Source organism: Spermophilus citellus (assembly GCF_964194105.1).
Source record: "Spermophilus citellus genome assembly, chromosome: 3".
NCBI lineage: Eukaryota > Metazoa > Chordata > Mammalia > Rodentia > Sciuridae > Spermophilus > Spermophilus citellus.
The window spans coordinates 52,805,113-52,828,815 of NC_138184.1; positions in this window are offsets into that span (position 1 = coordinate 52,805,113).

Here is a 23,703-nt window from a genome sequence, read left to right on the forward strand (position 1 = left end):
ACATGAATTTGATTACACGGCAGGAAGTAGCTTGTAAATGAAAGCAGAATCCTATAATATTTGTATTTGTGTTGCACTGAACTAGATTTCCAAGCCAGCTTGGATGTAGTGGCCTAGACGGACAGAGCCAGAAGAAAAGGGAAGGGAGGAAATACAGATCACAGGCTTAGGAGATAAAGGATTGTTGGAGAAAGCAGAGAGAACTGAGCTGGAGAGGTGGGGGGGGGGTCTGAAAGCAAGCATATTGCTTGAGCAGGATTCTGGCTTTGTTCTTTCTGCACTGACAAGATTGAAAGAAGACTGCGTAGGGTGTGGAGGAGGATTTGGATGGGGCTGTTGTTTATTGAAATTGATACAATGGTGGGGGGAGATGGTTAAGCTCTGTTTTATGTCTTTGTGTCTCTATTTATTGAAGTTTTTGGGTCTTAAGACACATCAAATTCAGTCGATTTGGTGGGGGGAGGGAGGTGGATGATTGGGCTCACGTAATTAGAAAATCCATAACTCTAGTCAGCACCTGGATCTTGGTCTCTAATACCTTTCCACCATAAAAGGAACCAGGATCCCTTGGAGAAATGACTGGTTCTAAGAACTGGGGGCAGAGAACATAGAGTTAATGAGTTCATGAGCTTGGAGAACTTGATAGTTCAAGAAAATAAGGAAGTGCTCAAGAACACAACACACACACACACACACACACACACACACACACACACACTCGGTTGGGAACACAGGAGGCAATTGCAAGAACTCACCATGGAATCAGTGAAATATTGACTCAGAAACAGAAATGTGAAATAAGTCCATCCTGATGCCAATACGCGATTAGATAAATAAACACGAGAGAATAGACAAATCTCCCCATGCAGAAGAATTTTAAACAATTCATGAAAACACACTGTCCTTGAGGATGTGGAGCACAATTCTCCAGGTCCTAAGTATGAGCTGCACAAAATGAATTCTTTCCAAAGAGCACAGTACAGAAGTCGAGGAGGAACTTCATCATGGGGAAACCTATAAACATGCCTCAGCCAGGAGGTCAATGTCAGCACCCACAATGGACCTTCCACCACATGGTCTTCCTCCCAGAACCCACGTCCCTGTTTAGTCACAAGGTAAATGTCGAAAACTCCAGTTGAGGAGCCATTCCATAGGGTATCAGAGCAGAACTCCTCAAAACTGTCAAGGTCACAAGAAGCAAGGCAAACTGAGAGACTAAGAGGGGGTTCAGGGTACCTGATGGCTCAGCATAATGTACTCTGTTGGATGAGATCCTAGAACGGAAGCATATTCAGTCAAAACTAAGGAAAACTGGATGAAGTCTGAACTTCAGTTAACAATAATGTATCCACGTTAGTGATAACAATATATCACTAGTTGTAATGTACCACCCTGAGATGCTAACAACAGCAGAAAATGGGCGTGGGGCACGTGGGAGATCTCTGGCCTATCCTCACAGATTGTTGGTGAACTAAAACTCAAGTAAAAATCTAAAAAAAATATTTTTAAGTCCATAGCCCAATAAACTTCAGATATGGTATATTAGTCAGTCATGGTGACCAAAACAACCAACAAGAACAACTCAGAGGTGGAAAAGTTTTGGGCTCAAGCTTTGAAAATGTTTCGTTCCATGGTCAGCTGACTCTATTTTTCTAGAGCCAAGGTGAGGCCACATCATGGCAGAAGGGTATGGCAACCAGGAAGGAGGGGAGGTCGGGGAGAGAGAGAGAAGGGCAGGGGTAGAGGAGAGAGTTCTTCTTGCTTGCCAGGGACAAAATATAAACCCCAAAGGCATACCTCTAGTGACCTGCTTCCTCCAGCTGTACCTTACCTGCTTATAGTCATCACCTGGTACAGAAGTTCTTTCAAATTTTTAATCCATCAAATGGATTAATCCACTGATTAAGTGGAAGCTCTCATAACCCAATCATTTCACCTCTGAGCTTTCCTGCATCATCTCACACATGAGCTTTCCAGTGACACCTTATATCCAAACCATGACATAGGACTAGGTCAAGGTTCCCAAATAATGTTAACTGGAATCTGTTTCACTAATTTTTTCCCGAGCTGTGTTAATTTAGCTTTCAGGCAGTCTCCCTTCACTTGTTGGAATCATAAGACCCCAGACTTACATTATCCTAGTGAAAGACCAACGCATTCCTAATAGCTTTAATGAAAGCCTCGGATTTAGATCATATGTCCATCCCGGAACCAATCAATGTGGCCAGTGGTATGGGAGACTCGGATTGGTCAGGTCTCCATCACATGCCAACCTACCTACTTCTGAAACTGGGGTTCAGGGAGCCCCACTCCAACCCAATAGGTGAGAGTGAGGAAGGGCATGAGAGAAATCATCACTAGTGAAAGCTTCTAAATTTTAAGGACCCTAGAATAGTCTTTTAAGGGAAGGGGACCACATGCATAGCTCTGAACACTGTGGCATGAATTGGTAGCTTAATAAGAGATAAGTGGATGCTATTCAGGAGAAATGACAGATGGCCCCCTATAAAACACAGCCTTCAAATCTATGCAAATAATTGGGGGATGTGGGTGGAGTCCATATTCTTGTCAACTGTAAGGACAGAGATGGGGAAACCCAGGGGAAATGGATGTTATAAGAACTCAGGAAGATCACAATCGAATAATTAGAGAACAAGATGTTCATTGAGGACCCAAGAGAATTTAGAACCTGGGTAATGGAAACCTCTGTCCACTACTCTGCTGCCCAGAAGCTCCCAAACACCTGCCCGTGTTCTCCAGACCTCTGTAAATTTTCAAGTTTCTATCCAAGAGGGAGGTAGTCTCTTGGCCAATGACCAAATCCTTTTGTATCTGGCCGCCATAGCAGTCTCTGACCAGCCTGTAAATGGGCCTGCCTTGGGTCAGCAATCACTCTCTGCTCCCCAGGAACCGTGGTGTTGCTCACATGAGGTGAGACTGTAGACAAGTTCTTTTCAGCACCTGGAGGAAGTTGAGGCAGGATAGACACCATGAGCCAGAAAATCATAGATATTGCCTCCAACCAATTTTTGATGGGAAATGTATATCCTGACTATGTCCTAATTTGCAGATTTGGAGAACAATTCACTTCATGTAATCATTTCATTCTAAAGATAATGACATTTGGTATATACATTGTCCCTCTGTTTCCCTGATACAATAGTGTTGCCTTTAGCTTATGGCTGATGTCTGTGGGCTCTCCCATTCAATTTTCAGCTCCATACTTTTTCACCAGAGCGTATAAGACAGAGCGCAAAAGCCTTTTGTGAAGCATTGTTACCAGAATGGCGGCCCAGTGTCAAATTGCTCCAGGGATAAAGACGGAAGGAGAATCATCCCTCCAGCGAGCTCCGGTAGCACAGATCCAAACTTCCCAGTATTAATCTCTTTAAAATATTTCTTCAAGAAGTTGTGCATTGCAAAATACAATATAACATTCATATCGAGTGAAATAGGGATTGCTCTGAGCAAAACTTTTTGTACTCTGTATAATGAATACTGCAATAAAAATACATATTCATCTCCAGATCACAAATCATGGCAATTTAAGCCATCTTCTCTCTGGCTCTAGCACTTTGAAGAAAATGGATATGTGGGCCCCTTCTCCCAGCCCAGGGGTGCCTTCCTGCCTGGGAGGAAGCCTCTCTGTGTGTGAGTTGCACAGAGCTTGTTTATTTCCAGGACTTTCTCATCAGGGCTCTGGGCGGGGGGGGGGGGGGGGGGTAGCAAGACCATCATTTGAAACACAACCAGGGAAGCACTGCTGTGCTCGCTGCATGATAGGAAATTAGTCTATTTTTAAAATGTGAGTTTGCCCAAGTTCTCTCAAAACATGGGATTCTGAATACATCATTCTAGCCCTAAGCTTGAAAGGATAGAAAAGGCAAGTCAGCAAAGTTGAATTTTTTTTTTTTTAAGTGAGAAAGCATATGCTTTGGGTCTTGTGGAAATTGTGTTTCTGTGACATGGTGGTGGGTTTCCAGTAAGAGCACTTCCCAGGTCATCCCAGGACAAGGGGGACAGTGAGGAACCCTGAATGGAATAAATGCCAGTGACCTCCAAATAACTACTAACCCTGAGGACCACGAGCTCAGAGGACTCAGGCAACTCTCACATCTTTTTTTAAAATTTATTTATTTGTTTCATTTCTTATTTTTAGATATCCATCATGGTAAAGAGTATTTCTGACATATACACACATGGACTCTAAAGTCGCATTCTTGTGGTTGGACATGATGTGGAGTTTCACTGGTCATGTGAACATGGGAAAGTTCTGTCCCATTCATTCTACTATCTTTCTAATTCCTATCCCTCCTCCCTTCCCTTCATTTCCTAATGTCTAATCCAGTGAACTTTTATTATCCTCCCCACTTTATTGTGTGTTAGCATCCACATATCAGAAAGAGCATTTGACCTTTGGGTTATTTCACTTGGCATGATAGTCTTTAGTTATGACAAATGCCATAATTTCATTCTTCTTTATTGCTGAGTAATATTCCATCATGTGTATATAGACCACATTTTATTTTTCATTCATCTGTTGAAGGGCACCTAGCTTAGCTTCAAATCTTTACCAGGTGAGCTGTTCAAGGCAGTCTTCCTGATCACCAGAGGTTCCCATTCACCTGGTGTTTTGAGGGTCGGTCCCTTTTTTTCTTCCCAGGTTTGAGAGGAACTCTGTTAAGCGTGCCATGTATCTGCTCTGTCACCTTACTCCTGAGCTGTAGCGCAAAGTCGGGCACATAGTTGGTGTTCAATAAATATCTGCTTCATGGGTAAATGGACAACTTCATGACAGAAGTACTATTACTTTTTAGTACTATTACGACAACCATTCCTCCTCTATTCTCAGCAGGTTGGGGACACTGAGTCAAAATTCAACTCTGGCAACTGAGGTTTCTGAGACCATGGTCCAGGACTATAATACCAGTTTGCCTGCAAAATCAGGATGTTTTCTCTATAGAAAACCTAAGCAGTGAGGAGCTGGTGTGAACTGGACTCCTTACTCCAACCTGCTCCAGAACCGCCTCCAGACTCATTTCTAATATGCAGATCTTTGCTTCCAAGCGACTTCTAACTTGCACTCACAGGACATCCCACAAGTTTTCTGGTATGAGCCACTTGGTGAGCCTTCCTGCCTCCTTCCCTTTATCACCACGTCCCCACCTTTGTGTCGTGGCCATGTAGTATAGGAAGACTGATCCTCCCAGGTCAGAGGTGGCCCTCGTTGGTCTAAGCCAAAGGGCAATCACGTGCCTGTTGTCACCATGATTCACTGATATAGCTCAGGCTTGTCAACTGGCCCGTGTCCTTCTCTAGGCATGGAGATTGGTTCGAGGTGAGTCAATCATCCTAAAGCCCAGGACTCTCGGTGGATGGCTTCAGGAGCAGGCTTGCTTTTTTTTTTTTTTAACCTGGATGTTGCTCTGTGTCATAATATATGATCTATTTTAGAGAAGGATCCATGTACTGCTGAGAAGAAATTATATTCATTCATGGAGTTCCTGCATATGGGAAGCTACTGGGTGTCCTATGTGGGAGTGGCGTCAATGATTTCTGCTTGGGTGGGTGGCCAAGAGTCCTGCGCGGGTGCTGATGCTGAGGATCTTGCTCGGGTACCCAGTAGTCCTGCATGGGCAAGTAGTTGGGAGATCTACTGTGACATGGAGCTACTCTAGGACCGTCATCTTGACATAAGCCCTGTTATATCTCCAAGCCTGTGCCTGTGTCTAACCCATTGCCTGGAACACTGTCCCCAAAGCAACCACACATGCACAACATCTTTACCTGGACGTTGCTTGGAAAACACTTAGGCTTGCTAGTTAGCAGTCCCCCTGTGATTATCAGGGTCATCCAGCATTAGTATGTGTGTCTGTCATCTTTTTTTTTTTTTTTGCTATGATCAAAATATATGACTGGACAACTTAAAAGACACAAAGTTTATTTGGTTCATGGTTTTATGGTTGTCCAAGTCCACTGCTTTGGGCCTCTGGTGAGGCAGAACATCAGCGCAGAGGGACACGGTGGGAGGAGAGCTGCTCATCTCAAGGTGACCAGAAAGCAGAGAAAGAGAGGGGAAAGGGCCAAAGGGAAGAGGACTCCAGCCTCCCACCTCCTCCACCAAGCTCCACCTGTCCACAGAGACCACCCAGTCCACTCAAACTAGGATGAAGTGGTTGGATGAAAGCTCCCAGGAACCGATCATTTCATGGCTGAATTTTCCTGCATTAACCCAGGAGCTTGGAGGGGACACCTCACATCCAGACTCAAAGTGTGCAAAAGATATATCAAAGAGAAAAAAGAGTAGAAATCTAAAGAAATCAGCTCCTTGGAGACCTCATGGAGTCATGGGAGCAAACCAGTGTTGAAGCTGATCATCAGACCGTCATTTTTTTACATATCATACATTTTTTTCAATTTTATTTATTTACTATTCTAATTAGTTACAAATGGCAGTAGAATGCATTTTTAAATTTTTTATTCTCATTTGTTATATATGACGGCAGAATGCCTTACAATTCACATTATACAGACAAAGCACAATTTTTCATATCTCTGGTTGTATACAAAGTATATTCACACCATTTGTGCCTTCATACATGTACTTAGGGTAATGAGGTCCGTCTCATTCCACCCTCTTTTCTACCCCCATACCCTCTCCCTTTCCCACCCACCGCTTTGCCCTATCTAGAGTTAGTCTAATCCTCCCATGCTCCCCCTCCCAACCCCACAGTGAATCAGCCTCCTTATATCAGAAAACATTCATAATTTGTTATTTTGGGATTGTCTAACTTCACTTAGCATGATATTTTCCAATTCCATCCATGTATTTCGGAGTAAAATTCCATTGTGTATATATACCACATTTTCTTTATCCATTCATCTACTGAAGGGCGTCTAGTTTGGTTCCACAGTTAGCTATTGTGAATTGAGCTGCTATAAACATTGAAGTGGCTGTGTCCCTGTAGTATGCTGTTTTTAAGTCCTTTGGGTATAGTCTGAGGAGAGGGATAGCTGGATCAAATGGTGTTCCATTCCCAGATTTCTAAGGAATCTCCATACTGCTTTTCATATTGGCTGCACCAATTTGCAGTTCCACCAGCAATGTATAAGTGTACCTTTTTCCCCACATCCTTGCCAACACTTATTGTTGTTTGTCTTCATAATAGCTGCCATTCTGACTGGAGTGAGATGAAATCTTAGAGTAGTTTTGATTTGAATTTCTCTAATAACATTTTTCATAAATTTATTGATAGATTGTATATCATCTTCTGAGAAGTATCTGTTCAAGTCCTTGGATCATTTATTGGTTGGTTATTGATTTTTTGGTGTTTAGCTTCTTGAGTTCTTTATATACCCTAGAGATTAGTGCTCTATCTGGTGTGCAAGTGGTAAAAATTTGCTCCCAAACTGTAGGCTCTCTATTCACCTCACTGATTGTTTCTTTTGCTGAGAAGAAGCTTTTAAGTTTCAATCCATCCCATTTATTAATTCTTGATTTTAATTCTTGTGCTATAGGAGTCTTATTAAGGAAGTTGGGGCCTAACCCAATATGATGGAGATTTGGGCTTACTTTTTCTTTTATTAAATGCAGGGTCTCTGGTTTAATTCCTAGGTCCTTGATCTACTTTTAGTTGAGTTTTGTGCATGGTAAGAGATAAGGGTTTAATTTAATTTTGTTGTATATGGATTTCCAGTTTTCCCAGCACCATTTGTTGAAAGGGCTGTCTTTTCTCCAATGAATGTTTTTGGCACCTTTGTCTAATATAAGATAATTATAATTATGTGGGTTAGTCTCTGTGTTCTCTGTTCAGTACCATTGGTCTACCAGTTTATTTTTGTGCCAATACCATACTATTTTTGTTACTATTACTCTGTAGTATACTTTAAGGTCTGGTATAGTGATGCCACCTGCTTCACTCTTCCTGCTAACGATTGCTTTAGCTATTCTGGGTCTCTTATTTTTCCAGATGAATTTCATAACTGCTTTTTCTATTTCTATGAGGAATTTCATTGGGATTTTGATTGGAATTTCATGAAATCTGTATAATGCTTTTGGTAGTATGGTCATTTTGACAATATTAATATTAATTCTGCCTATCCAAGTACAAGGGTGATCTTTCCATCTTCTAAGGTCTTCTTTAATCTCTTTCTTTAATGTTTGGTTGTTTTCATTGTCTGGGTCTTTTACCTCTTTTGTTAAGTTGACTCCCAAGTATTGTTTTCTCTCTCTTTTTTTTTTTTAGACTATTGTAAATGGGGTAGTTTTCCTAGTTTCCCTTTCAGAGGATTTGTCACTGATATACAGAAGTGCCTTTGATTTATGGGTGTTGATTTTGTATCCTGCTACTTCACTGAATTCATTTACTACTTTTAGAAGTTTTCTGGTGGAATTTTTTGGGTCTTCTAGGTAAAGAATCATATCATCAGCAAATAGTGATAATTTGAGTTCTTTTCCTACCTTTATCCCTTTAAATTATTTTGTCTGTCTGATTGCTCTGGCCAGTGTTTCAAGAACTATGTTAAATAGAAGTGGTAAAAGAGGGCATCCCTTGCCTTGCTCATATTTTTAGAAGGAATTCTTTCACTTTTTCTCTATTTAGAATGATGTTGGCCTGGGGATAAGTATAGATAGCCTTTATGATGTTGAGATATGTTCCTGTTATCCCTAGTTTCTCTAGTGTTTTGAACATGCTGTATTTTGTCAAATGCTTTTTCTGCATCTATTGAGATGATCATATGATTCTTATCTTTAAGTCTATTGATGTGATGAATAACATTTATTGATTTCCATATGTTGAACCAACTTGCATCCCCAGGATGAACCCCACTTGATCGTGGTGTGCTATCTTTTTGATATGTTTTTGTATTTGATTTGCCAGAATTTTATTGAGAATTTTAGCATCTCTGTTCATTAGAGATATTGGTCTGAAGTTTTCTTTCTTTGATGTGTCTTTGCCTGGTTTTGGAATCAGAGTGATATTGGCCTCAGGGAATGAGTTTGGATGTGCTCCCTCTTTTTCTATTTCCTGAAATAAATTGAAAAGTATTGGTATCAATTCTTCTTTAAAGGTCTTGTAGAACTCAGCTATCCATCCAGTCCTGGTTTTCTAGGCTTCTGATGGCGTCTGCTATTTCATCGCTTGAAATTGATCTTTTTAAATTGAGTATATCATCCTGATTCAATTTGGGCCAATCATATGACTTTAGAAATTTGTCAATGCCTTCGATAGTTTCTATCTTATTGGAGTACAAGTTTTCGAAATAATTTCTAATTATCTTCTGTAGCATCTGCTGTAATATTTCCTTTTTCAATACGTATGTTAGTAATTTGAGTTTTCTCTCTCCTTCTCTTCATTAGCATGGCCAAGGGTTTGACAATTTTATTTATTTTTTCAAAGAACCAACTTTTTGTTCTGTCCATTTTTTCAGTTGTTACTTTTGTTGCAGTTTCATTGATTTCAGCTCTGACTTTAATTATTTCCTGTCTTCTACTACTCTTGGTGTTGATTTGTTCTTCTTTTTCTAGGTCTTTGAGATGCAATGTTAAGTCATTTATTTGTTGACATTTTTTTTCTTGTAAGGAAAATAAAAAGTTCATGCAATGAACTTTCCTCTTAGTACTGCTTTCATAGTGTCCCAGAGATTTCAACACGTTGTATCGTGTTCTCACTTGCCTCTGAGAATTTTTTAAATCTCCTTCTTGATTCAGTAGCATATTATTTAGTCTTCAGGTGTTAGAGTAGCCTTTATTTTTCATTTTATTATTGATTTCTTATTACATTGTGATCTGATAGAATGCAGGGTAGTATCTCTACTTTTTTATATTTGCTGAGTTGCTTGGGTCATAATATATGATCTATTTTAGAGAAGGATCCATGTACTGCTGAGAAGAAAGTATATTCATTCATTGAGGTCCTGTGTGTGAGAAGCTATTGGGTGTCCTAAGTGGGAGTGGCATCTGTGATTTCTGCTTGAGTGGGTGGCCAAGAGTTCTGCTCAGGTGCTGATGCTGATGGTCCTGCTCGGGTACCCAGTAGTCCTGCATGGGCGAGTAGTTGGGAAATCTACTCTGATGCTGAGGCTTGGAGCCCTGAATGGGCATGGTGACCATGATTCTTGTGCAGGAGCAGAGATATTGCTTGCAGAGAAGCAGTATTCTCACTACTGAGTTCCAGGTCATGGAGTGACACAGAATGCTGCCTCACTCTGGCCTGCCTTCTTGGATCCTCCAGTAGAATGCATTTTGACACATCACACATAGACAGAGTATAACTTCTCATTCTTCTGGTTATACATGATGTTATGTAATCATATATGCACATAAGGTAATAATGTACTGGTTTGTTCTACTATCATTCCTACCCCTATACTCCTCCCCTCCCTTCACACCCCTCTGTCTAACTCAAAGTACCTCTATTCTTCCCTGGCCCCTCCCACTGTGAATTAGCATCTGCATGTCAGAAAGAGCATTCTGTCTTTTGTTCTTTGAGACTGGCTTATTTTGCTTAGCATTATATTCTCTAGTTCCATCCATTTACCAGCAAATTCCATTTCATTATTCCTTAAGACTGAATAATAAAATTCCATTGTGTATATATACCACAATTTCTTTATCCATCTATCTGTTGAAGGGCACCTAGGTTTGTTCCATAGCTTAGCTATTGTGAATTGGGCTGCTATAACATTGATGTGGCTATGCCTTTGTAGTATGCTGATTGTAAGTCCTTTGAGTGTAAACCAAAGAGTATAAACCAAATCATGGTTCCATTTCAATTTTCTAAGGAATCTTCATACTGCTTTCCAGAGTGATCGCACCAATTTGAATTCCCACTAGCAATTTATGAGTGTGCCTTTCCCCCAACATCCTCACTAACATTTATTGTTGTTTTTGTATTTTTAATAGCTGCCATTCTGACTAGAGTGAGATGGAATCTCAGTGTAGTTTTGATTTGCATTTTTCTAATTACTAGAGATGTTGAACATTTTTTACCATATTTGTTGATTGGTTGTATATCACCTTCTATTCCTTCTTCTTTAGTTCCTTAGCCCATTTAATGATTAGGTTATTTGTTTTATTGGTGTTAAGTTTTTTTGAGTTCTTTGTATATCCTGGAGATTAATGGTCTCTTTGAGGTGCAGGTGGTTTTCTAAGTGGTCTATTCTATTGGTGATGCTTTCTATTTAATTTTTAATTTCGTTGATTTCCTTCATTTTGTGGACTTCTGCTTTTTTTTTCTTCAGAATCTATGACTTTTTATTGAAGTGATCTTTTGCTTCCTGTATTTTCTCTCTGACTTTTTCCTTATACCATCCTTTACTTCACAGTTTAGTTTAACTATGTGCATTCTGAACTCTTTCTCTGATACTTCTTCCCACTGTGGTATTAACAAATTCTGTTATTAGAGTATATAATTTTGTTTGGGGCAATTTGTTTCCTTGGTTTTTTATGTTGTTTTTGTGTCTACCCATTTACTAGTATGGATCTGAGGCAGTAGAGTTTCTACCTGGCGGACTTATAGTGTTCCTGAGTATTTATGGTACCTCACTGTTTAGGGGGAGACAAATAATAACAATGACTAAAGCAAAGAATATACAGCATTAAACCAAATACTATGACATGTACAACGTTAATTATCACAGTAAACAGAAACGGGATGATCAATTATCGCCTACAATAAAAACAGCAAGTTTGCAAAAAGTTTTACGATTTCAAATAGCAGACAGAAAGAGAACAGAAGTGATATAGGATGTGATGATTATGAGGGAGGAGGAGGAGAGAAGAAAGAAGTAAACAATTAAAGTAAGAGTGATACAGAGAACAACAGAGATTGACTGTTAGCAAAAGAAAAGAGAGAATCGAGGGAAATAGTAGGAAGAAAAAAATTATATATAAAGTAAAAATTTTTATAAAATAAAAATAAAAGAATACAAAACAAAACTAAAATCTTCCAATCAAACATCTTTGTTCACAAAAAACTTATCCATGAAAAAAATCTGGTGTCAAAAATACGAGAAATGAGAAAAGAACAAATATGAAAATTATAAATATTTATGTACCATTAAGGTCACAATTAAATAGTGAAAAAGAATCAAAAAGAAAAGAAAAAAATTCTGTTGAAAAGTTAAAGAATTCTTTCTTTTGGAGTTCAGAGTATTCTCAGATTCTCTTCTCAGCAGCTTTAGGTGGGGTCTTCTGGAGTGTGATGCTCCACCCTCTGGATTGCTGAACTGAGAGAGGCAATTCCGTAGATGAGTTCCTGGAGGCAGGGTTTAGGCTTAGGCAGGCTCCAGGCTCTTTGCTGAATTCCAGTTGGCCTGGAAGTTTTAAATCCCTGCTCCTCCAGTGCCCAGTACTTGCTAGTCCACAATAGAAGACTGTACCCTGGGGATCTCCCCTACATTCTGCTCATGTGTTGGGGGAGACAATTCTTAGTCCCCTATATCACCTGCAGACCCCATGTTTCCTGGTTTTAGTGTCAATCTCCAAACAATCTCTCCCATCCTCCCATCCCCCTTCCAAGTTCCTGTCCACTTGTCTCTCCAGCAGGTCCTGCAAGCAGTCGGATTGCAGGGGGCAGGGTAGAGCCCCGTGGGTTTCCATGACCAGTTGTCTCCTGTGTAAGCCTCTCTCCTTTTTGATTTTTCTCCTGGTCACTTAAGCACACTCTATATCGTGCAGTGTGTGTTTCCTGGGCTTGTCTTTTGGTTTGCCAGGAGTTGGCCCCCACACTGCAGCTGCACAATAGTTTCTTCCTTGTCCTCTTCATGCTGCCTAGAAAGATGGCGGCTTCTTTCCCTGCACATGGATATTATGCAGTGCATCTTTCAGGTTTGTCAGGCAATGCCCTTGATCTCTAAACACTCTATATCAGACAGGCTGTGGACCTCTCAAAAATGTGGGTTCCTTTGATTCCCCTATACCTCCACTAATGTTCATGGAAGGACCTCTCTGGTGGAGCTTCCAGTCCAAATGTGGCATGCCCCTGGGGATTTTTTCCGAAATTTATCATATACAACTTCCTGAGTCTCCAGTCTGCTTTGCATGTCCAGTTTTAAATTCCAGCAAAGTCCCTTCCTGCTTTTCCTAATTCACCCACCTTGTGGAGAAGCTGCCTGTCTGATTTCTTGGTTTCACACCACAGAGCATCCAGGAGTGACCTCCTCTATTCTGCCATCTTGAAAATCCTCTAAATGTCATAAACTTAGCTATTCCAAAAAAAAAAAAAAAAGTATTTTTACTTTGGGGCCAATTCTGGCTGGGTTTTTGCTAATTGCAACTGAAAGCCTCAGACTAATAAGCTATTTATAAGGTAGTATATTAAAGTCCTTTCTAGATTTATTTCTGCTATTCTCTGTATATGCTACCAGTTTAACCTTAAAACATTACTGTCCATACTTAAAAATATTTTGTCTCTATATATTTTCATATATGGCCTCCTCTGCTCTTATTCTACCATTATCTCTGTGTTATAAACTCCTACTCACCCTATAAAACCCAACCCAGTATCACCTCCTTTACAACTCTGCCTGTGCTCCTTTAGTGCATCCCAGGAAGGCTTACTGGTTTCCTTCCTAGTGGCCCCCAAGCATTACCTACAAACCCATAACAAAGCAGCTTAAATTCATTAGCCATAATTTAGCAGATTTTATATGAATTGTTCTGCTAAATAGTGTGCTTTGCAGATATTATCATTTTTAACCTTTGTATTTTCCTATGATATGGATAGAAACATCTTCATTTTTAAATATAAGGAAACAGTTTTAGAAAGGTGAAGAAACTTAGGCCAGGGTCTGCAACTTAAAAGAGGATGGAGACAGAAATTCAGCTATCTAATTTCAGAATCTGGGCTCTTCATCTCCATACAGAATTCTCTTTCCTGCTAGGAATTTATTTGAAGCCAAACTCTATCTTTCCCATGTGGGTGCCTAAATGAATGTCTTAGGTTCTCTGAAAATACTAGTAGAATAAGCAAATGGATAGATGAACAAATGAATGAATAGATGGATGGATGGATGGAGGGATGGATGGATGGGTGGGTGAATGGGTGGAGGGATGATGGATGGATGAATGGATGGATGGGTAAGTGGGTGAGAGGATGGGTAGAGGGTAGGTGAATGGATAGATAGATGGATGGATAGATGGGTGGGTAAATGGATGGATGGATGGATGGGTGAATGGGTGAATGGATTGATGGATGGGTAAGTGAGTGAGTGGATGGGTGGGTGGATGGGTGGATGGATGGATGGCTGGGTAAGTGGGTAAGTGGATGGGTGGATGGATGGGTAGGTATATGGAAGTGTGTAAATTCTTTTCATCACAAATGAGGAAACCAGGACTCCAGTGGTTAAAATTCCATATTTGGTAGCCTATATCCCAGATGATTATTTAACATTTTTCTACATTTTGCTACCTTTGGAAGAAAGTTATACTTCCTTTAAAAGAAACTCCTCAAATGTAAGAGACAAATATAAGACCCAGATATGTCTACACTTTTCTTTCTCACCCTGGAACCAAATTATGTCCTGCTTTGCCAAGTCCTGAATGGAGCAGAACCTCCACATCCCCTTCTCTAGAATTCAGGTCATGTATTCTTTTCTTAACTCTCTTTAAATTGTTACTGACACCTAAACTAATTTGGGATTAAAAGAGAATAAAAGTCAAGCCACCTTCAAAATGTTCTGGCTTGGGAGTTTATTTATAACGACTCAGACATCAGGATTTGAAAGAAGAAGGGGAGGGGTGTGGAGCACAAAATCCAAAAGAACATTTGAAAATAAGAAATAGAATCACATGCCATCCTAATTAGCCAGCAGCGGAGTAAAAATTCTCCACTTCTGTCATGTTTCCTCCATGCAAGAGCAAACTGTGACATTAGTTTAATTACAGAAATTTATGAGATGAAAGGAACAACTTTTATAATCATTCAGACAATATTCCTATTCAGGTTGCTGTACAATATCTGTATTTAGTAGTGATCAAAGTATTTATTAGAGAGGTTCATTTTCTCAAAGATCCACAAACCTACCTGCACTTTATGATTTAAGGGGCACTTCTATTTTCCCTCCTCTAATTTCTTAAATGGGTACCTTCATAAAACACCCTTGTTCCCTAGGTCTATTGACTTGGGCATGTCAAATCCCAGCTCTCTGCATTCCCAATGCAATCAGCATCACCAAGAGAAAAATCCTCTGGAAGGGATTCTCTAGGGGTCATCACACATCACAAGTGAGCATAATTCATCATCTCATCATCATCATCATCATCATCATCATCATCACCACTATCAATTTTTGGCCAGCTGCCTATTTCTAGGACTCTGTGTACTAAGTCATTTACATCTGTCCTCTCCAAGCATCCTTGGAGGGTCACAAAGCCCACCTGGTTCACAACTCCTTCTAAGGAAAACTGCCCAAACCCCAGCCCTCCTGCCCGGGAAGCCATGTTTGATGTCACATGACCCTGCTTCATCCTCCCTGCACCTGTCGCAGTTGATCCCACCAGGGCCAAGAACCTGACCTGAGGATAACTAGTCCGTGAATTGGCCAGAGATGGGGATTTGTGCAGCCTAATTAAAAATATGAGTTTGGCCAGGAACATTCTCTTGGGAATTTAATCTATGCGCTGAAAATCTCTGCTAATTTTCAGTGGCAACTGAACCAGAAAGGATAGAATATTGAACTGACATTCTTAGCCCGGGGTCCATGAACCCATTCAAATGATGTGTGAAATTTTGGGTTTATGTGTACAAACGATATGAACTGCTCTACAAATTTTAAGTGCAACTCAGATCATATCTCTTATTGACCCATTGCTGGCTCCATTCCATAGCCAAAGTTTCATGGCCACCTTCCCAAGGTTTTAATCAGCTTTTTCTCTGCTGTAACTAAAGGACTCAACCAGAATAATGGTAGAGGAGGGGAAAATTTACGTAAGGGCTCACAGTTTCTGAGGTCTCAGTCCACAGACAGCAGGCTCCATTGCTCAGGGCTCCAGGTGAGGCTGAACATCATGGCGGAAGAGTGTGGTGGAGGGAAGCAGCTCACATGATCGGGGAGCAATGAGAAAGAGACTCCACTCAGCAGATACGAATTATAGACCCCAAAGCATGTCCCTAATGCCACCTCCTCTAGCCACACCCCACCTGCCTCTAGTTACTATTCAGTTAATCCCTTCAGGGGATTAATTCACTGATCAGGTTAAGGCTTTCACAACCCAACCATTTCTCCTCTGAACCTTCTTGCATTGTCTCATACATGAGCTTGTGAGGAACACCTCACATCCAAACCATAGCACTGAGTCATACAAGAACCCTGAGGATCATAGTCCAAACAGCCTCTACCCATTTCCCACACCCAAGCCAAGGCAACTCTGGAAACTAATTGTCTCCTGATACTGAGGCTCCCTGGTTCCTTGCAGAGTCTTGCTCCAATCTGGGTCCTCACAGTCAGCAGCTGATACCATAATGTTCCTGATACCATTACGGCTTGTCCTAGAGGGAAGAACCAGGGCAGTTTCTTAGAGCTGGGCTCAGAGTCCCAGTGCCTCCTGAACATCAGAGGACTGGGGAAGTACCCATTCTGGTGTCAGACCCAGAACACTGTCTTCTTTTCTTACAGGATACACATAACCCATTAGGAGACTCTCAAAACACTAAGCACCCTGTTGCACCACCCTGTCCCCATCACAGAGATGTGTGTGATCCACCTATCCTTGTAGGTAAAGCTTGGAGTGGTGACAGGGTCTTCTCTCTTCCGCCCTTTCCTTTTCTAAATGAGGTAAAGCTTCCTAAATCCATGGTCTCTCATGGATGCAGGGGAAAAAAAAACTCACCAACAAAATTTAATAGTTATCTAAGAATTTCAGTAATTATGCCTTTATCTGAGATGAGGGTACCTAACCCTGATCAGAAGGACCTTCATGGTTCAGAAATAGAGAGATGAGAGAGATGGGGAGGGGGAGAGGGGAAACATTCCAGCCATGAACCACCATTGTAGGGAGCCTGCGTCATGGACACCTGACGAAATGAGAGAAGAGGCCAGTGCCGGGGGGTGGGGGAGCAGAGAGACCTGAGCATGACTGAGTCCCATGTGGTGGCACTCAAGAGGGAAAGTGACATGGTGGAGTCTCCCAGACATCATCTTGAGTGAGCAGAGAATAAAAGCTATATTCCATTTATATATAAAGCTCCCAAACAGCCAAATTTAACCTACAGTAATATAGATCAAAAGAATGGTTTTGGGGGGATATTAACTGGGTAGGAAGGGAGGTACTGGCCAGACTCTGTCTCAGAGATCTGTCAACATTTTCTTTTTATTTTAATACTTTTTAAAAATTTATATATGATAGCAGAATGCATTACAATTCTTATTACACATACAGAGCACAACTTTTCATCCCTGGTTGTACACAAAGTATATTCACACCAATTCGTATCTTCATACATGTACTTGGGATAATAATGATCATCACATTCCGCCATCATTTCTGACCCCATGCCCCCTCCCTTCCCCTCCCACCCCTCTGCCCTATCTAGAGTTCATCTATTCCTCCCACGATCCCTCTCCCTATCCCACTATGAATCAGCCTCCTTATATCAAAGAAAGCATTTGGCATTTGGTTTCTTGGGATTGGCTAACTTCCCTTAACATTATCTTCTCTAACTCCATCCATTTACCTGCAAATGCCATGATTTTATTCTATTTTATTGCTGAGTAATATTCCATTGTGTATATATGCCACATTTTTTTTTATTCATTCATCTATTGAAGGGCATACTACTGGTGGGACTGCAAAATGGTACAGCCAATATGGAAAGCAGTATAAAGATTTCTTGGAAAATTAGGAATGGAACCACCATTTGGCTCAGCTATCCCTCCCCTCAGTCTATACTCAAAGGATTTAAAAACAGCATACTAAGGGACACAGCCACATCAATGTTTATAGCAGCACAATTCACAATACATAAACTGTGGAACCAACCTAGATGCCCATCAACGTTTTCTTAAAGGACCCGCTGGCAATGATTTTAGGCTTGGAAGTCATAGGTTTCTGTGATCACTACTGAAGTGACCCTACACAAGAGGCAAACGATGGGTGTGGCTGTGCTGTGGTCAATCCATTTGCAAATCCAGAAGCCTACTGGATTTGGCCCATTGATTTTAGTTCAGTGAGTCCTGTGGGTGGTATTTACTTGGGTATCTACATATGAAAAAATTTACTGAGCTATACAAGGTTGATTTAGGTACTTTATTATATATATATAAAAATTTTACCTTGATTTTTTTAAAAAAGTCTGTTAATGGATTAAGTATATTTAAAAACCAAAAAGGTACCATAGATAACAGGTAGTAGGTGGTTTATTTCATGAATCCAGAACCCATCAGAACTCCTGCCCTTTCTTGGGTTTTGTGAGGTTTTAAGTCAATCTTCACTCCTCTTCTCTTGAGCCAACCTGAGGGGCCTCTGTTCTTAGCCTAGTCCTTCTTTACTCTCCCTCTGCAGGGCCACTGTACCATGCAGACCTGAGCCTGGAGCGCTTGGGAACCTGCAGGGAATCCCACAGCTCACACTGAGATGCACCTGGCCTCACGCCTCTGTCCCTAACACATGCCTTTAAAACTCTCTGGAAACACGTCCATCTTCCCTGGGCAGACATAGAAAAGCTGCGTTTTCTAGGATCCCATCCAGCCTCACCTCAGAGCAATCTCATTGCCGTTTGCCCTCTGCAGGCTCCTGTTCTAGCTCATTGGCGATTGTTTGTTCTTGGTGCTAAACTTGACGGGAGATGGAGAAAAACACACAGCTGAGGTCAGAGAGCAGCATGCTCTCTCCTGCATTAAGTCTGTCTTGTCTCTAAACAGCCCCGATCAAAAACAAACAAACAACAAAAAAGAAATCACCTGAATATTTTCTCTGAGCATTGGGCCTGCTGAGTACCTGAGCCTCCTTGAGCTCTGTTCTCCTGAGCCCACTCACATCCCATCTCCCTGGCCCCAGAGTGAGGACAGAAGGTGGGGGGGAAGGGATCTCACCATTACCCATCACCCTCAGGGGCTTCCAGAATCTATTTATCAGACAAAATGAAAGAGGAGGGGAAATGTTTTCTGAGCACTTTAATTCTCCAGGAATTTTTTTGCTTAAATCAGAAGCAGGGTCTTTATATTTTGGGTTGTGTTTTGTTTTTCATGGTCTCTCTGATATTGAGGGCTCAGTCTATGTCAGAAATACAGCATTATAGCTGGGCACCATGGTGGACGCCTGTAATCCCAGAGGCTCGGGAGGCTGAGACAGGAGGATCGTGTTTTGAAAGCCAAACTCAGCAACTTAGTGAGGCCTTAAGCAACTCAGCGAGACCTTGTATCTAAATAAAATGCAAAAAAAAAAAAAAAAAAAAAAAAGGGCTGGGGATGTGGCTCAGTGGTTAAGCACCCCTGGGTTCAATCCCTGGTACTAAAATTTTAAAAAATGCAGGAATATTACCCTGTTATTTTGTACCTGAGAGGTGAGAAAGGCCCACGTGTGGGGCAGGAAGAGTGTGACTCAGAGGGGCTCACCTGGGTCTTATGGGCCATACACTGGAAGCGGTGAGCACTGAGGGTTATCAATATTCCCAGGTAGGACCACTTGGCTACTTCACATTAGTGAACTTACTGGTTTAAGAACACACAAATTTACTACTTTACAGTCTTGTTGGAGTCTGGCATGGGTATTGCTAGGATGGATCTAAAATTGAAGAACCGGCCGCACAGCAGTCCTGCCTGGAGGCTCTCGTGGGGAATCTGCTTCTTTGCCCTTCCAGCTTCTAGAAGGTACCTACACTCCTTGACTCATGGCCCCTTCCTCCTCTCCATACCCAGCACGTTACCTGTTCTATTCCTTTCTTCCTTACCTGCATCTTCCCCGCCCTGGCTCTCCTTCTTTCTCCCTCTTCCACGTTCAAGAACTCATCATAATACCTTGGACTTGTCTGGATATTATTATTATCATATATTATCCCTGATAATAAAGTCACCCAATTAATAAATTCAACTCCTCGTGCAGCCTAAATTCCCTTTGCCATGCAGCCTAACAGTCACCGGTTGCAGGGGTTAGGATGTGGACATCTTAGAGGAACATTATTCTGCCTGCCACCCCTGGTGCCCTGAATCTCCAAGGTTGGATGCCAGTTTAGGACACATTCATTGTCTCTGAACACATGTGCCTGAGGACACAGTCAAGAATTTCCTTCCTATTTCAGAATCCAGATGGACTACGAAGTTTACCTACTATCACTCAAAGAACTAAGTAACACTGTGATCAAGAATTTAGACACCATCATATTGTCTTACTTAGAGCAAGCCTGCTTCCTTTGCCAGTGGTCCTTGGTACAGTTCTGCATGTGCCTCACTCAGAACCCTGTTTTTTTGTTTGTGTGTGTGTGTGTGTGTGTGTGTGTGTGTGTGTCTGTTTTGTTTGAGGTACTGGGGATTGAACCCAGGGGTGCTTAATTAACCACGGAGCCACATCCCCAGCCCTTGTTTATATTTTACTTAGACACAGGGTCTCACTGAGTTGCTTAGGGCCTCCCTAAGTTGCTGAGGCTGGCTTTGAACTCTGATCCACCCGCCTCAGCCTCCCAAGCCTCTGGAATTATAGGTGGGTGCCACTGTGCCCAACAACCTCAGATCTTAATGAGCACAGCGAGCACAGCACCAGACACCTCTCTGCTGTGACATTTCCAATATAGCATCAGTCACACTGAATCTGTGCCACTCTCTCTCTCTCTTCCATGCTTGTGACCAACTGTCCCAGAATGAATGTAAGAACTTCACAGGAACTAAGTTCTGTGAGTCCTGAACACTCTGGCCTCAGCTTGCTAGTTGAGGGCATGTGAGAGAATTCCAGGAAAATTCTGAACAGCCTTGGCCTCTCTCTGATCATTCCAACCCCCTGCTTCCCTGTGGTCTGTTTGGGTTACGTTCTTGGGTAGGGCTGCCTGGAATGCTGGGAGCACAGATGATCCAGCCTCAGCCCTGCCACAGCCATGGGTTCAACAGATCTTAGCAGTTTATTGTCAACTCTTAGAGAACCCCCTTTTCTCCCTGGTTTGTAGTGGGGAGCAAGTGGGCTGGCTCTGAAGCCCTGAGGCCAGTGCCTAGCACACAGTCTACCATGGTGGAGGCTGGTCATGTCCTTCAGAACCTGTGGACCTCACCGGCCCTTCCATCCTGCCCCCTTTCCCTGTTAACCCAGATCTTGCAGATAAGTTGGGCTGCACTTTTCCTACTTTCTGATTAGGCTTCGGCTCTCTGATCTTTGTCTGGGATAACCTTGCTTCTAGAATATTTGTGAAACTGGAAAAATAACCAAGCAACAGGCATAGCAGAGGCTACACAAGACTTGGAGTCAAACACTCGAACAATGTAACTCATTCATCTCTTAAATTTTGGATAGGACCTGACTTATAGGATTTTCGTGAAAACCAAAGCGAGGTTTGTGTAAGCTTCATGAATACTCTATTGTGATTTTCAGCACCACTAACAACTACTACCTGGCTTCCAGACATTGCTGAGGAAGATTATTATCTTTGCTGCTGCTTCACACCCGGGAACTCAGCTGTGAATCTGAAGCCAGTCCATTGCAAATGAACAGCTTCAGCTCCAAGCTGCCTACTACAGTATACACCAGTCATATGTGACGACTAAAATTAATTTAAAATTTTACTTTCTTAGTCACATCAGATTATTATTTTTTTTTTCTTGAACCTGGGGTGCTTAATCACTGAGCAACATCTCCAGCCCTTTTTATCTTTTTATTTTGAGACAGGGTTTCAATAAGTAACTTAGGTCCATCCTAAGTTGCTGAGGTGGGCCTCAAATTTGCAATACTCCTGCCTCAGCCTCCTGAGCTGCTGGGATTACAGGCATGTGCCACCATGTCTGACTCCACCTTAACTTCTTTTCAACAGTGTTTTAGTCACATTTTCCACTGCTGTGACTAAAGAACCTGACCAGAACAGCTGTAGAGAAGGAAAAGTTTGTTTAAGGGACTCACAGTTTCAGAGGTTAGGCTGGCTCCATATCTCAGGGTTCAAGGTGAGGCCAAACATCATGGTAGAAGAGTGTGGTAGACGGAAGTAACTCACATGATGATCAGGAAGGAGAGAGAGAAGGAGAGAGAGAAGGAGAGAGAGAAGGAGAGAGAGAGAGAGAGAGAGAGAGAGAGAAAGAGAGAAAGAGAGAAAGAGAGAAAGAGAGAGAGAGAGAGAGAGAGAGAGAGAGAGAGAGAGAGACTCCAGATACAAATATATACCCCAAAGCCACTCCCCCAATGCCACCTCCTCCAGCCACACCCCACCACTTTAGCTACCACTCAGTTAATCCCTCTCAGGGGATTAATTTGCTGATTGGGTTAAGACTCTCACAACCCAAGTACTTCTCTGAACCTTCTTTCTTTGTCTCACATGTGAGCTTTGGTGGACACTTCACATCCAAACCATAACAAATCGCTCATAGCTATCCCTGGCTGGTGGCTATCCTGTCATTAAGTACAAATATAGAACATTTCCATCATCATGGAAAGTTCTATTGAATAGCTGTGGACAAAAGTTATGAGTCCCTTCTCTCCATCTCTTTGAAGAGTTCCAGGAACCCCTGTAAGGAATTTGGGGAATGACAGATCCCACAGGGCCCCCAAATACAATCTCCAAATTTACTGGAGATGAAAAGAGATAGAAAAGACGTCTATTGCTATGAAAACAGGTATTAAAATTGCAGAGACTATTGATCCAGGGAGATGCACATTATTTCTTACATACATGACCTTTATGAGACATGAGCAGACGTTTGACTTGGAGAGATTGATGTTATAGAAAATGATTTATCTTAAAGCAGAAACCATATAAAAAATTAAAAACAACCAGGTTGTTATCTTTTGAGGAGGAAAAAAAAATCAAGCCAACCAGCACTCCAGCAGCAGGCCTGGGGGAGATGGGAAGAGGCCTGCTCTCAGGGAAGCCAGCAGAAGATAACCCAGGATTTGCTGTACTCTGTCTGCATAAGTAACTCTGAGAAGAGTGGAGCATTGGCATGTGTCTCTGTGAGGAGGACAGGACAGGCCTCAGGTCAGATACAACGACTTTCCTCAGGAAAATGGGTTTGAAATGTCCCCCTGTGGACAGTCTTTCTCCTCTATCTTAAAATTCCCCCTGCAGGGAAGTGAGGATGAGGACTGGGACAGTCACAGTAGTTCATTGCCATTTCCCACAAGTAGGGGCCTGGGAACAAAAGAATGAATCTAATCTGTGTTCATTGGTTTTCTTTAAACAAACAAACATTCTTATATCAGAGAAAACATTTGGCCTTTGGTTTTTGGGGACTGGCTCACTTCACTTAGCATGATATTCTCCAGCTCCATCCATTTACTTGCAAATGCCATGATTTTATTCTCTTTTAATGCTGAATAATATTCCATGGTGTATATATACCAGAGTTTCCCTGTCCATTCATTCACTGAAGGGCATCTAGGTTGGTTCCACAGTTTAGTATTGTGAATTGTGCTGCTATAAACATTGATGTGGCTGTGTCCCTGTAGTATGCTGTTTTCAAGTCCTTCGGGTATAGACCAAGGAGAGGGATGGTGGTTCCATTCCCGGTTTTCTAAGGATTCTCCGTACTGCTTTCCATATTGGCTGCCCAATTTTCAGTCCCACCAACAATGTA